The sequence below is a fragment of the Pan paniscus genome, chromosome 5 (assembly GCF_029289425.2).
Source record: "Pan paniscus chromosome 5, NHGRI_mPanPan1-v2.0_pri, whole genome shotgun sequence".
NCBI lineage: Eukaryota > Metazoa > Chordata > Mammalia > Primates > Hominidae > Pan > Pan paniscus.
Window position 1 is genome coordinate 169,366,044 of NC_073254.2, and position 12,519 is coordinate 169,378,562.

Here is a 12,519-nt window from a genome sequence, read left to right on the forward strand (position 1 = left end):
AACAGACTGATGTTGATTGAGATCTTAGTGTTTCTGAATTGATAACAGAAATTATCGATTGGAAAGGTGTGCCTAAATAAGTGAAGGTTGTGATCCTACTCATGGAACCAAACCTGGAAAACAGAATAAAAGGGGTAGAGTGAGATAATTCACCTTGTAGCAGGATTCTTTTCTGTATGGTTGAATCATTCCTATGGCTATATTTATTATAACGTGAATATATTTAGAGTAGTAATTGTTCAGCAGCAATGGGAGCTGCCATGTGCCAGGCACTGTTCTAAGTGCTGTAGCAAGCAGTCCATGCTGTTTCTGTCGTTTGGACTGGGTCAGGACATCAACTCACGTGGGAAGCACAGATAGCGTAATTTTGTTAGAAAATCTAGGATATGACTGGGCACGGTGGCTCACGCCTGTAATCCCAGCCCTTTGGGAGGCCGAGACGGGCAGATCATGAGATAAGGAGATCAAGACCATCCTGGCCAACATGGTGAAACTTGGCTCTACTAAAAATACAAAACTTAGCTGGGTGTGGTGGCATGCGCCTGTAGTCCCAGCTACTTGGGAGGCTGAGGCAGGAGAATCGCTTGAAGTGGGGTTGCAGAAGCGGAGGTTGCAGTGAGCCAAGATCACACCACTGCACTCCAGCTGAGTGACAGAATGAGACTCCGTTTCAAAAAAAATGAAAAAAAGAAAGAAAATCTAGGATATAATTAATGCATAAATATGTAGGATTAAGTAGGTTTTAACTTTTTTGTCTGCCATTCTGTAATTTTTAAATCCACTTTAATAAATGGACTCATACATTGACACTGTCATATAAGTAAACTCTCTTAGAAATAGGGATAAGTGTTTTTTAACAGGAAAGAAGCACGGCCCAATAATTAATCTTTTTTTTTTTTTTTTTTGAGACGGAGTCTCTGTTGCCCAGGCCAGAGTGCAGTGGTGCGATCGCGGCCCACTGCAACCTCCACCTCCCAGGTTCAAGCGATTCTCCTACCTCAGCCTCCCTAGTAGCTGGGACTACAGGTGTGCACCACCACACCCAGCTAATTTTTGTACTTTTAGTAGAGACGGGGTTTTACCATGTTGGCCAAGCTTGTCTCAAACTCCTGACCTCAGGTGATCCACCCGCCTCAGCCTCCCAAAGTGCTGGGATTATAGGCGTGAGCCACCATGCCCGGCCTCAATAATTACTCTTGAGCCACCATGCCCGGCCTCAATAATTACTCTTGAAATTTGTTTAATTGCTCTGTTCATATTTACTGTATATAAATGTAGGCATTTGCTTTACGATTCATAAGTAATAATGCTAATTTTTTTGTGTTAAACTTTTATTCAGATTCTACTGACATATTATTTGAACTTTATGTTTTTCTTCTATTAAATAAGGGTGTTGGACTAGATAATCTATAAGGCTCCTTTCAACATCAAATCTATGATTCGGAATCTTTTAAGTTTCATCAAGTAGAATAAAAAGCTTAAACTACAATTTAAAGGAGATTCTCCTTAGATTATGCTGTGAGTGTAAATAAGATGCCAGAGGAACAAGTGAGAGAATGAATGTTATAACTTTACACCTACATCCTTTTGGCAAACATTAATAAGAGGCATAGAAATAAGAATTCTAAGAAACTAGAATGCAGAGTGTTGACCGGAAAAGAAGTTTTCAGAAAGAAAATTATTAGTAGCGTCAAGCTAGTACAATAAAGAAGGAACCTTGGACATGAGGTTAGACAGCTACAGATACATTTCTGGTTTTAACTCTGCTGCTTATTGGAGTTTCGATGAGTAAAAATTACTTAATATGTTTTTTTAAAAGAGTAAAAGCAAGTTCACTATAATTTGTAAATAACATTGTATACCTGGAAAAGCCAAGAGAATCAACTGAAATATTACTATAAGTAATGAGATTTCAGTATGATGACTAGTTAAAAAATTTTTTAAAGTGGTTTATCTGAAGTGATTTTTTTATTTGATGGTCTTTAAACTGAAAGCCTATTCATATGAGTTACTGAATGGAAATCCTCAAACTTAAATACCCTTTCCCCTTCTTTCTGAGGAATGCAGTAATTCAGTCTTATCATCTAAGTTTTAGTATATTTTGAATAAGACACTTCCATGTTAACTTTTTAAAACTTTTAAAATGAAGTTGTGGCAGAGAATACACTTAAAACAACTATAAGGAAATCATTTTTAAAAATTCCTTGTGGCTTGTGATACTTGCTCTATTACTTGGTAATTTTAGAGAGGGTGTAATCTGATCTTTGAGCCATATTTGGTAAATAATAATTTTGTGTGGAACCCACTGTTCTATCAGTAAGAGGAAAATTATTGCCCATATATAAGGCTTTTCTTTGCCCTTAAAACATTTCCTAACTTAAGGACCAAATTATATCATGCATTGATTGCTTTTATGTTTTTTTAAAAAGGATTATACCGGATCTATATATAACTTTTTAACAAGAGATGTGTTGACAGAAGTATTTTATACTTTACTTGGAAAGAGAAGAATTACATGTCTTCTTGTTTACTACTGATTCTTTTTATATCCTAAATATAAATTGTTATATTTTTATTTATCATCAGCTCTCAAAATTGACCTCTCTCATATACTCAATTTGTGGCTATTCTGGAAGATAATCAGTTACATGTCTTAGAATGTGATTATAGTTGAATTATTTAAACCGAAAGCCTGCTACCTAGTTGTTGCTTTAGCATTTGTGAAAATGAAAACTTAAGTATACCCACATGTTTAGAACAAGAAAATGTGTTACATTCTTTAATAATGCAGAAAAATATATTGAATGCCTATATGTGCCACACTGTTAGGTGCTTTACATACACTTTAGCTAAATCTCATGGACAGTACAGCAGGGTGGGTAGTGATATTCCATTTAATAAAAGGGAGATTTCTGCAGTTTAAATTCAAAGCCATACTGAAATCAGATCTGAACTTAGACTTCTCTCTCACAGAATTCCTTGTCCTACAATGTGCCATCACAATAGATGGAAAATTTACATTTTTCACAAAAACTACTTTTACTCTGTTTTGCTGTTTATATTGCTAGTTACTGGAAATGCAGGGAATTCAGTTTTTGGATCTTCGTCTTCACTACTTTTTTTTGTCCTATTACAGTTTTCACAACATCTATGATAATTTGAGAGTAGCAGAAAATTCTATTTATTTTGACTCCTGTGGGATTAGTTCCTTAGAGAAATTCGTAAGGGTACCAGCCTACCAAGCATAAGGACATCATTTCCAAGTTTTAGTAATCAAAATAGTACAACATTCTACCATTCATAATATCCTATTATTTCTGTAACCTTCGTAGTTGCAAGTTTGTTTTTGGTTTTTTGTTTTATATGGCCCTAACAAAAATTTTTTTAAAAAAAATCATTGAATCTATTTTGGTAATGGAAAAAAAGATTTTCCAGTGTGGTTAAGAACCACATCTTATGAGCTGTTCTTTGCCTCCCTCTTTAAGAATTACCAAGTGTTTTTAAAAATTGGAACTTAACATTCAGTTCATTGCTTGGATATATCTAAAGCATTTCTTAAGAAACCCCTGGGAATTGATCATAGGAAATTAGGGGAGCGTTTAGAAGATGATTGGAAATACGATAGTGAAAGGGAAGAGCAAAATGACCTGAAAATGAGAACTTTACATTTCCAATTTTGGATTTTGTTGTTGTTTTTCTCTTTCTGTTAGAGTTACTCTGTGGTCTCCTGTTGGACAGTCTGTTGCTAAAAGCCATTAGAGATTTCATAAAAACTACTGTTTTGAGTTGCTGGAATTGAGAGTCCAGAATAGTGTTGGGTAGGTTAAAAGAATGACTTAACCAAAGTAAACAGCATCCTTTGGTTACTTGCAATTTAAGAGACCCATTTTCCCTTCAGAATATTTTATGTGAGAGACTTTGGGGACTACCTTACTGCTATTACATCTCATAATGTTATCTGGTCACATTTCTTGTTCTGCCTACCTCTAGTTTACTCTAGTTTTTCTTCTGCTTTCAAGGCTCCAGACCCAGTTCCTGGACCTGCCCTGGAAAAGAAGTATCCCGTAGAGATGAGCTCACTGCAGTTACTTAATTAACAATTTGTAAGCTGCAAAAATGGCAATGGGCCAACCAAGAACAGCTACAATTTGAATTTTTCTATTTCCAGGTATGCTAAAGTCCATGGCACCAGTCAAGCTTAGCCTGTGTAACTGCCTTATTATTAAATCTATAGTAACTAAAACTTGACTTTCAAAACTTATAGTCATCTTGCTTTAAAGTATAGTAACACTAACATCTAGGTAACATGCAGCTAGTATTGAGTTTAACATACCTTTTGCCTGAATATTTCTAATTTAACTTGTTTGCTAGTAGTAGCAAACTAATGCAAAAACATAAGAAAAATAAATGTGAAATGCTATTGAGTGAAGCCGTATAAACATACAAAAAAAAATTGAAAAACAAACAACAACAAAACTGCCTTTCTTTAAAAGGTTTACATTGAGTACAAGCAGTATAGGGAATTCAATTAATGAAACTACTTCCCTCTTCCTGAGATCCTCAACTATTCTACCCTACTAATGCCTTTACCTAAAAAGTTGATATATTCATACATGGCGAAACCCTGCCTCCACTAAAAATGCAAAAAAATTAGGCAGGCTTGGTGGCGTGCACCTGTAGTCCCAGCTGCTTGGGAGCCTGAAGCACGAGAATCACTTGAACTGAGGGAGTTGGAGGTTGCAGTGAACTGAGATTGCACCACTGCACTCCAGCCTGAGCAACAGAGTGAGACTCCGTCTCAAAAAAAAAAAAAAAGGTTAATATATTCTTCAGTAATTGGAAATTAGACATATTATTTCTGGATAGAACCGAGCAATGTATTATATAGTACTTTACCTGAAGAATTTAGTTATATTTTTAAACTAAGTGTATAACTAATATTTGCTAATATTTTACTTGATTACCCAAAAGAAACCAGCCAAGGAAGTTACAAACAGTCGGAGTCATCCTGGAGTGTAACAGCAAAACCAAAAACTGAGGTTTCCTAATGCCTTAGATTTTAACCAAGAGAAAGCTACTCATGAATGGTTAGAGGGCCAAGATCAATTAGCTTTTAAGGATATTTATTCCTTTTACCAATATATATAGATGTAGAAACAGAATTAATCCCTGAAAGATGAGTTTATTTACTAAATGGGTAGATAATCATACATGTCTTTTGATTTTAGTTCAGTTTATCTAGGTTAGAGATTACCGAAAACTGAAGAGGAATTTTGTATCCCAATTGTGAATTTAAAAGGCAATCCTAATATTCTAGCATGTGCTTAACTCCTTCCTTACATCCCTTCCTGCAGTATTAATGCATAATGAATTTAATGTCTGGCAATTTAGTCAGCATTAGGTCACTGATTATGTGCCACATTATTTGTTTGGTGTTTAAAGAATTATGTGTCACTGAGTGTTGAATTAGAGCTGGAAAGGGAGCTACTAGTTAGGGTCATTACCACTGTTAGGTGAATTGAAGTAGAAATTGAAGAAGGAATTACATATGAATATCAAGTCTTAGTTATTTTCAGTGGTACTATTAATGGTGAAATTTTTCTCCATTATTCAATGTAAATAGACACAGCAGGGATGTAGAAATGAATAAACCTTGTTTTAGTGAGCTTACAGACAAGTAATATGAAAGTATCATAATAGAGATGCATACAGCATACTTAAGAGTACTGGAGAGAATCAGCTTTGTGGAGAAGGTAATGTTTCTGCTGAACCATGAAGGATAAATAGAATTCTTTATAGAAAGCAGCAAGAGTATTTCTAAGTTATGGAGATGAAAGTATTTAATATATTATAGAAATTGTGAGCAGTCCGGTGTGCATAGAGAATAGTTGGATAGGGAGGGGTGTGATGGGAGATGAAGCTATGTCGTGTTTTTTTGAATGTCAGATGAAGGAGTTTGGACTTTAATAGGCAATAGGAATCCGTTGAAGATTTCTCAGAACTGGTACGTGTTAAGTCAGTGAATCTTTTGAAAAGCTGACTACCGTAGAGTGAGGGTTGAATTGATGAAGTTAGAGGTTAGGCAGTAGTAATGCCTAATAAGGGACATTAACTCTGTCAGGCATTGTGTAAAGAGTTTTACCTGCAGTTTCTCACTTAATCCTCACTACCGGAATATTGTAAAAAGTAACTGAAATAATACATGTTTAAGGCATTTAGCACAGGACTTGGCTCATAGTAAGTGTAGAACCAAAGTGATTATACTCTAGGCTCAGAGAAAACAGTGTGTCTTGTCCACCTTTGTGTATGATAGTACAATAACTTTCCATAAAGGTATTGTGTTTATTGGGAGACCCTTATATTTAATAGTAACAATAAGCCTACTTCTTTTTCTACCACCCCTTACCTCTTTCCTTTAATTAATTAAACCATCTCATTGGTAGATGTGTAATACTTAGTCAGTTTGAGTGCTTGCATAATAAATAGTTCACCTTGAGTTAGCCTTTAGGTAAAAAAAAAAAGTCACCTGGCTTCTTTGTTTTAACCAAGGATTACAAATTATGACACTAAGCTTAGACATGGTTAATCATGGATGGACCTACATATATAAATTCATAAGTAACATTTAAGTTAGAAAGTAACTGTAAATCTCATCTATCAAGCATCCTGATAATTGGTCAGTGCTGCAGCTGTAAACTGCACATCCATAACAGTTTCAGCATAGACAACACAGGCTTTGAGTTATTTGAAGGTACCTGTGGTTGGCTAATACAGGTACCTTCAAATAACTCATTCTGTTCTATTCTTACTCTATCTACATATCAGAATACAAGTAATGTTATGGAGAAATACATACGGAATAACTTTATAGTAATGCATGAATATGTGTTATTATAAAAATTGGGACAGATGACTAAACCTCCTTGGAATACCTTCCATCCATGTATCCTTCTACTCAGCCCCCTCTCCAGAATAATTAGTGTGTGTATACTTTCAGAATCTTTCCTATACAATCATATAAAAATATCTGTTTAAAATACATCTATTTTCAGCATCATAGGAAAGGACAAAACATTTTTTAAAAGCTTTTTAATATAATGCATCTTTTGTGTATCTTTATTTTTACACAAAAGTTGTTATACATGGAATCTGCATCTTGATTTTTTTTCAGTCAATAAGGTCTTATAGGTCCATATAATTATTTGGATATATTTGTCCATATAATTATTTGGATATCATATTCCACTAAACAACAACAACAACAACAAAAAGCTGCATGGTGTTCCTTAGTGTGGCTATGCAATAATGTACTTATTTATTCCTCCTAGATGGCCATTGAGGTTGTTTTTAGAAGCACACACTGGGATGACCATTCTTGTTTACACCACTTTAAACACATGTGTGTTTTTTCTAGATTAGATGCTTTAATTCATATAGCTGGATAGATGAAGAGAGGGAGGAAGGGGTGGATGGGTGGATGGATAGATGGATAGAAAGCTAGAACTCTGATACTTTATTAGTAGTAGCAAATATCCATGTACACTTTGTCTAACTTGTGAACTTATACTCCTAGTGCTATTGTGCACACGCCCACGCATGCACGCATGCACACACACACACCCCTCTCCCTTAGCAGCTGGCCAGGAGTCCACTATGGGAAAAAGTCAGCTGAGGGCTATGACATTAGAAAGAAAATGAGCAGAGTTATATGAGATGAACAGGAAAAACCATGGGACCAAGTAAGGGATTGAAACTGCATGGGGATCAGATCAGTTGGTGAAACTTTTTTTTTTTTTTTTTTGAGACAGAGTTTCACTCTTGTTGCCCAGGCTGGAGTGCAATGGTGTGATCTCGGCTTACTGCAACCTCCGCCTCCCGAGTTCAAGCAATTCTCCTGCCTCACCCTCCCAAATAGCTGGGATTACAGGTGCCTGCCACCACGCCCAGCTAATTTTTGTATTTTTAGTAGAGATGGGGCTTCACCATATTGGTCAGGCTGGTCTTGAACTCCTGACCTCAGGTGATTCGCCCACCTCAACCTCCCAAAGTGCTGAGATTACAGGCATAAGCCACCGTGCCCAGCTGGTGATACTTCTTATAACTTTCTCTGAATATTAAGGTGCCATTTTAAATTAATATTTAACCAACTTATTAAAATTTCTACACATCATTCAGTGAATTGGTTTGTTATAAATGTTTATGGTTGGTGTAAGATGAAAATTGGTTCCTTCAAGTGCTTTTATTCTCTTTTCTCCTCTTTCCCTTTTACCCATAAATAGGAACTTATTATCATACTTAGCTTCTGTTTTCTTTTATAGATGATATTTATGCACAGGATAGATTATCCAAAAATTAGAGTGAAAGAGGGCAGTGAACGATAATGTATTGCAAAATAATAATGAGGTATGAATTATAAAATGCACAAAAGGTAGTTATATAATATGTTTTGATGAAGTATAACCATTCCGTCTTAGATTTATTGCACTTTTCTTGATCCTTAGAAAATGTAGTACCTACCACAAAACCACAGTACATAAATTGCCAAGTGTGGCCGACTTGCACATTCCTTTTAGAAGAACTTATAACTGGTAAGCCTGTTAACCATCAGAAATTGTCAGCATTCATGGCCTTGAGGCAGTGCATTAAATGACAAAATGGGAAATTTTCTCTTTAAGAGGAAGTAGTGTGGATTATTATGCTACTTTATTAATGTTTATTGTTATTCTTTAGAAAGTAAATTATTGTAGGCTTATAAAATTAAGAAATCTAGTTTTTAGTAACATAATCATTTGCTCCCTTTAAATTTCAAATCACTCTAAATCTGAACATAATAGCTAACTTAAAATAAGTAGCATTTGGATTACATTATTTTTGCAGATAACTGATTATCTGTGTGAAATGATTTAGTATTATAAATGTTTTGTGATAAAGTTTATGGTAAAGATTGATTATAGTTACCTCATTTTTATCTTAAATGGAGTTTAAGTAAAGTTTGCTTTGCCTTGATAGAATTGTAACATCATGCTCCAAGAAATATAATTCCAATAATTTACTATAAAAAGTAAATTTTAAAACTTTATGTTAAATTAACATTTATAAATTCTTTTAAAGTTAATTAAATCTGAAGTGCACCAAGTATTAGCTAACTGGTATATGATATGATACTTGTATAATATGTCAATAATGTAAAAGGTATTTAAATAGTGTATGTACTTAGGTAATATGATTCTTATTTTATGTTTAATTTTGAAATGTTCATTGAGGTCAAAAGGTTTTAAAATTTGCTTTAATTTAAAAAATTATAGCATCATCCAGCTATTCTGACTGCATTATCAACACTTCTTTCTGTGGTAAAGGTACTATTTAAGAGTAATTCATGGCAGTGTGATAATGCCAGCCAATTCACAGAAGAGAGAAATTGTAATTATAATAAGAATCTGGGCCAGGCACAGTGGCTCACACCTGTAATCCCAGCACTTTGGGAGGCCAAGGTGGGAGGATCACTTGAGTCCAGGAGTTCAAGACCAACCTTGGCAATATAGGGAGATCCTACCAAAAAAATACAATAATTAGCCAGTTCTGGGGTTGCGCACCAGTAGTCCCTGCTACTCAGGAAGCTGAGGAGGGAAGATCCTTTGAGCCCAGGAGATTGAGGCTGCAATGAGCCATGATTGTGCCATTGCACTCCAACCTGGGTGACAGAACAAGACCCTGTCTCAGAAAGAGAGAGAAGGAAAGAGTAGGAGAAAGAAGGGAAGAAAGAAAGAAAAAAAAAAACTGTTAGCATCATATTGACAACTAAATAGATAAGTCGAAACATTCTGCCGTCCCATTTGGCATCCTGGAGAGGTTAATGTTAATAGTCAGTTGTTGAGCCAGAGGCATGTTCCTAAATATCACCATGCTATGCAAAGTCACACAAAAAAACACACAGGGCTTATGGGAAAAAAAAGGAATTATGGCTGTAACACTTGGAAACATCACCTGTGAACATTAAAAAAAAAGATAAGGCCGGGTGCAGTGGCTCATGCTTGTAATCCCAGCACTTTGGAAGGACGAGGCAGGTGGATCACCTGAGGTCAGGAGTTCGAGACCAGCCTAGCCAACATGATGAAACCCCGTCTCTACTAAAAATACAAAAAAATTAGCCAGGGGTGGTGGCAGGCACCTGTAATCCCAGCTTACTCAGGAGGCTAAGGCAGGAGAATTGCTTCAATCCGGGAGGCGGAGGTTGCAGTGAGCCGAGATCGCACCGTTGCACTCCAGCCTGGGCAACAAGAGCAAAACTCCATCTCAAAAAATTAAAAAAAAAATCTTAAAGATAATTTTATTCATGTTAAATAAATTAAGAAATATGTAAAATAAGAAATATGTAAATACTACAATGAATATTGTACTTTTTCCTCAATGAGACCTAAAGTTTGCTTATGGAAGGGAGCACAGGAAGAATTGCAGCTTGTGAGTTATTGTAAAGTAGTCAAGGCTGGGCGCCATGTCTCACGCCTGTAATCCCAGTGCTTTGGGAGACCAAGGCGGGTTGATCACGAGGCCAGGAGATTGAGATGATCCTGGCTAACACAGTGAAACCCCATCTCTACTAAAAATACAAAAACTTAGCCAGGCACGGTGGCACGCGCCTGTAATCCTAGCTACTTGGGAGGCTGAGGCAGGAGAATCGCTTGAACCCAGGAGGCGGAGGTTGCAGTAAGCCGAGATCACTCCACTGCACTCCAGCCTGGGCAACAGAGTGACACTCCGTCTCAAAAAAAAAAAAAAAAAAGTAGTCAAGAAAGAGTTTTTTGAAATCAGTAATGTGACTGGGTGTGATTAATGACGTGCAGATCTGTTAAGCTGAGATAGCCGGTAAGTGTTTCAGGTGTGTTCCTGTTTACTTTTTGTATATTCATATGCTGCTTGTTTTAGCTCAATACAGCTTTCTGTGTTCACCTAGTGTTTCTTACAAATGAAATTACAGCAAAATTCACTTAATGTTCAAATTGTTCTCTCATATCAATCGTGATGGAACATATTTACATTTTCAAAACAGATATAGCAGCACTGACATATCTGAGGTTAAGGGAAACGCTTGAGTTTGGGGAGATAGATAACCACTTTTTAGAGTAGTCTTTAAAAGCTGTATGTATTCTGATGTTTATTTAGAGACTTATGGCAACAAATATTTACTGAGCATCCACTTGACATACACTAAGTAGTTAGGATACACCAGTGAAAAATAGTCTCTCTGCTTGGGAACTAACATACATGCACGCATTCATTCATTCATTCATTCAGAGATGGAGTCTCACTCTGTCGCCCAGGCAAGAGTGCAGTGGCGCAATCTCAGCTCACTGCAACCTCTGCCTCCTGGGTTCAAGCGGTTCTCTTGCCTCAGCCTCCCGAGTAGCTGGGATTACAGGCACCTGCCACCACGCCTGGCTAATTTTTGTATTTTTAGTAGAGACAGGGTTTCACCATGTTGGCTAGGCTGGTCTCAAACCCCTGACCTCAGGTGACCCACCCGCCTCAGCCTCCCAAAGTGCTAGGATTACAGACGTAAGCCACTGCGCCTGGCTGGAACTAATATTTCTCACGTGAAGAATTTTCTTTGTGACCAAGGCTTGTTTTTAAGAGGTAAATAGGATTGACTGGGAGAAGAGGAAATCTAACAAGGAGACGACTGGGCAACAAGGCATTTTTCAGATCTCTTAAATTATACTTTTATGAGATAACTTCCTAGAATTCTGTCCAATTCAGGATTTTATGATTTACAGAAAAAATTATTACCGCTAATGGTTACTTTGGAAACTGGAATTTGCTTTTAGCGTATGTTGAAATGGAAAAATCTTCTCTTACATTCTTGTACACAAGCTAAGGAAGAATCCTAGTGCGGTTGAGAAGTGAACTTTATGTATTTCTTCCTACTACTGTTTGATATTCGGCATGAACCATATTTTATGTCTTTTTTTTTTTTTTTTTTTTTTTTTTTAAGAGCTCAGTCACCCAGGCTGGAGTGCAGTGGCACAATCATAGCTCACTACATCCTTGAACTCCTGGGCTCAATGGATCCTCCTTCTTTAGCCTCCTGAGTAGCTGGGACTACAGGCATGTGCCACCATGCCCAGCTTACTTTGTTAACATAATTAAATTTGTTCCAGCAAAACTCATAATTATGTAAGAACGGTACAAAGATAAAATGATGTATATATATATAGTTTGACATATATTAAAACCTTATTAGCATTAGCGTATCTCAAGGTCTTCTCGGATAAAGACCACTATACCTTGAAACCTTCATTCATCTTCTCAGCTTCTCCTGTAACTACCCCCATCCTGAGTACCTTCTTCATAATCCCCTTCTTTCCTCTTTGTCCCTCCTTTCTTCCTCCTGCAAGACAGGTGACACAATCCCCAGAATCTGCCTTACTTCTTTTATACTTTAAGTTCCTATGCTTCAATACTTTCCCACTTCCTCCTCAGCCCAGAGAGATCCCTTTAAACACCTATTATAACACAGTTTAT

The 12,519-nt window shown here is 36.5% G+C and overlaps 1 protein-coding gene across 13 annotated transcripts in view; it reads left to right on the forward strand.

The window, feature by feature from the left end:
* Positions 1–12,519, forward strand: part of TAB2 (TGF-beta activated kinase 1 (MAP3K7) binding protein 2) — a 93,000-nt gene that overhangs the window by 21,008 nt on the left and 59,473 nt on the right. For 6 of the 13 annotated variants that reach the window (XM_034963057.4, XM_055114204.1, XM_055114202.1 and 3 more), the window contains exon 2: positions 4,020–4,168. The exons of 2 other annotated variants lie outside the window; for them this stretch is intronic. The gene's annotated coding sequence lies outside the window, so the exon portion shown is untranslated. Of the gene's footprint in view, positions 1–4,019; positions 4,169–8,501; positions 8,589–12,519 lie in introns of all 13 variants that reach the window. 5 more of the 13 variants (XM_055114209.1, XM_055114207.1, XM_055114206.2 and 2 more) reach the window with 1 other exon arrangement.